Genomic DNA, 3,117 nt, shown 5'->3' with positions numbered 1-3,117 from the left:
CCTCCCAGCATCAGAGTCTTTTCCAATGAGTCAACTCTTCTCATGAGGTGGCCAAAGTATTGGAGTTTCCGCTTCAGCATCAGTCCTTCCAAAGAGCACCCAGGACTGATCTCCTTGAGAATGGACTGGTTGGATCTCCTTGCAGGCCAAGGGACTCTCAATATTATATACTTAGCTGTAAATAAGAAAAGTCCCTGATTTCCATGTGTTGTCATAGCAAATTATCAAACTAGAAGAGAGGATCATGGGAATCCCAAATTTTAAGACAAGTCAGATAAATTGTGGGTAACTAGGGACCCAATATTTGCAATTGCTATCTGAAGTGGGAGGGCAGTCTTGTGGGGCTGAGCCCTTAACCAGTGACGTCTGAACTAACTCCAGGTAATTAATGTCAGAACTGAATTAAATTGTAAGACACCCAGTTGGTATCTGCACCTAGTTAGAGAACTGTTTGGTAGGGAAAACCTGCATTTTTAGTGTCAGAACTCTTCTACGGTTGGGAATAAATCTTAGTAATTATAACTAGACTTACATTGAAGAAAGTAAGGAAAACCACTAAGCAATTCAGGTAAGACCTAAATCAAACCCCTTACAATTATACAGTGGAAGTGGCAAATAGATTCAAGGGATTAGATCTGATAAATAGAGTGCCTCAAGAACTATGGATGGAGGTTTCTGACATTGTACAGGAGACAGTGATCAAGAACAGCCCCAAGAAAAATAAATGCAAAAAAGCAAAACGGTTATCTGAGGAGGCCTTTCAAATAGCTGAGAAAAGAACAGCAGGTAAAGGCAAAGGAGAAAAAGAAAGATACATCCATTTGAATGCAGAGTTCCAGAGAATAGCAGGAAGAGATGAGAAAGCCTTCCTAAGTTATCAGTGCAAAAAATAGAGGAAAACAATAGAATGGGAAAAACTAGAGATCTCTTTAAGAAAATTAGAGACACCAAGGGAACATTTCGTGCAAAGATGGGCACAACAAAGGACAGAAAGGGTATAGACCTAACAGAAGCAGAAGATATTAAGAAGAGGTGGCAAGAATACACAGAAGTACTACACATAAGAGATCTTAATGACCCAGATAACCACAATGGTGTGATCACGCACTTAGAACCAGACATCCTGGAGTGCTAAGTCAAGTAGACCTTAGAACAAAGCTAGCAGAGGTGACGGAATTTCAGCTGAGCTATTTCAAACCCTAAAAGATGATGCTGTTAAAGTGCTACACTCATTGTGCCAGCAAATGTGGAAAATTCAGCAGTGGCCACAGGACTGGAAAAGGTCAGTTTTCATTCCAATCACAAAGAAAGGCAATGCCAAAGAATGCTCAAACTAACTGCACAATAGGACTCATCTCCCTTGCTAGCAAAGAAATGCTCAAAATTCTCCAAGCTAGGCTTCAACAGTACATGAACCAACAACTCCCAGATGTTCAAGATGGATAGAAAAGACAGAGGAACCATAGACCAAATTGCCAACATCTGCTGGATCATAGAAAAAGTAAGGGGATTCTAGAAAAACATCTACTTCTTCTTCATCGACTATGCTAAAAGCTTTAACTCTGTGGATCACAACAAACTGGAAAATTCTGAAAGAGGTGGGAAAAACAAACCATCTTACCTGCCTCCCAAGAAACCTGTACGCAGGTGAGGAAGCAACAGTTAGAACGGGACATGGAACAATGGACTGGTTCAAAATTGGGAAAGGAGTATGTCAAGGCTGTATATTGTCATCCTGCTTATTTCATTTATATGCAGGGTATATCATGCAAAATGCTGGGCTGGATGAAGCACAAGCTGGAATCAAGATTGCTGGGAGCAATATCAATAACCTCAGAGAAGCAGATGACACCACCCTCATGGCAGAAAGTGAAGAGGAACTCAAAAGCCTCTTGATGAAAGTGAAAGAGGAGAGTGAAAAAGTTGGCTTAAAACTCAACATTCAAAAAAAGTAAGATCATGGCATTTGGCCCCAGCACTTCATGGCAAATAGATGTGGAAACAATGGAAACAGTGACAGACTTTATTTTCCTGGGCTCCGAAATCACTGTGGATGGTGACTGCAGCCATGAAATTAAAAGATGCTGGCTCCTTGGAAGAAAAGTTATGACAAACCTAAACAGCATAAAATAAAGCAAAGACACTACTTTGGCAACAAAGGTCCTATACTCAAAGCTATTCTTTTTCCAGTAGACATAAATGGATGTGAGAAAGTGAAGAAGTGAAAGTGAAGTCGTTGAGTCGTGTCTGACTCTTTGCCATTCCGTGGACTGTAGCCCACCAGGCTTCTCTGTCCATGGGATTATCCAGGCAAGAGTACTTGAATGGGTTGGCATTTCCTTCTCCAGGGGGTATTCCTTACCCAGGGAATGAACCCAGGTCTCTCGCATTGCAGGCAGACGCTTTATCCTCTGAACAACCAGGGAAGCCCAGTATTTATGGATGTGAGACCTGAACCATAAAGAAGGCTGAGCACCGAAGAATTGATGCTTTTGAACTGTGGTGTTGGAGAATACACTTGAGAGTCCCTTGCACTGCAAGGAGATCAAACCAGTCAATCCTCAGTTCAGTTCAGTTCAGTTCATTCACTCAGTCGTGTCCGATTCTTTGCGACCCCATGAACTGCAGCACACCACGCCTCCCTGGTCATCACCAACTCTGGGAGTTCTCTCAAACTCATGTCCATCGAGTCAGTGACGCCATCCAGCCATCTCATCCTCTGTTGTCCCCTTCACCTCCTGCCCTCAATCCCTCCCAGCATCAGAGTCTTTTCCAATGAGTCAACTCTTCGCATGAGGTGGCCAAAGTGCTGGAGTTTCAGCTTTAGCATCAGTCCTTCCAAAGAAATCCCAGGACTGATCTTTAGAATGGACTGGTTGGACCTCCTGGCAATCCAAGGGAGGGTCAAGAGTCTTTTCCAACACCACAGTTCAAAAGCATAAATTCTTTGGCGCTCAGCTTTCTTCACAGTCCAACTCTCACATCCATACATGACTACTGAAAAACTATAGCCTTGACTAGACAGACCTTTGTTGGCAAAGTAATGTTCTGCTTTTGAATATGCTATCTAGGTTGGTCAAAACTTTCCTTCCAAGGAGGAAGCGTCTTTTAATTTCA

Source organism: Bison bison, unplaced genomic scaffold, assembly GCF_000754665.1.
Source record: "Bison bison bison isolate TAMUID 2011002044 unplaced genomic scaffold, Bison_UMD1.0 scf7180017864379, whole genome shotgun sequence".
NCBI classification, from domain to species: domain Eukaryota; kingdom Metazoa; phylum Chordata; class Mammalia; order Artiodactyla; family Bovidae; genus Bison; species Bison bison.
This window is presented reverse-complemented; position numbering follows the sequence as displayed.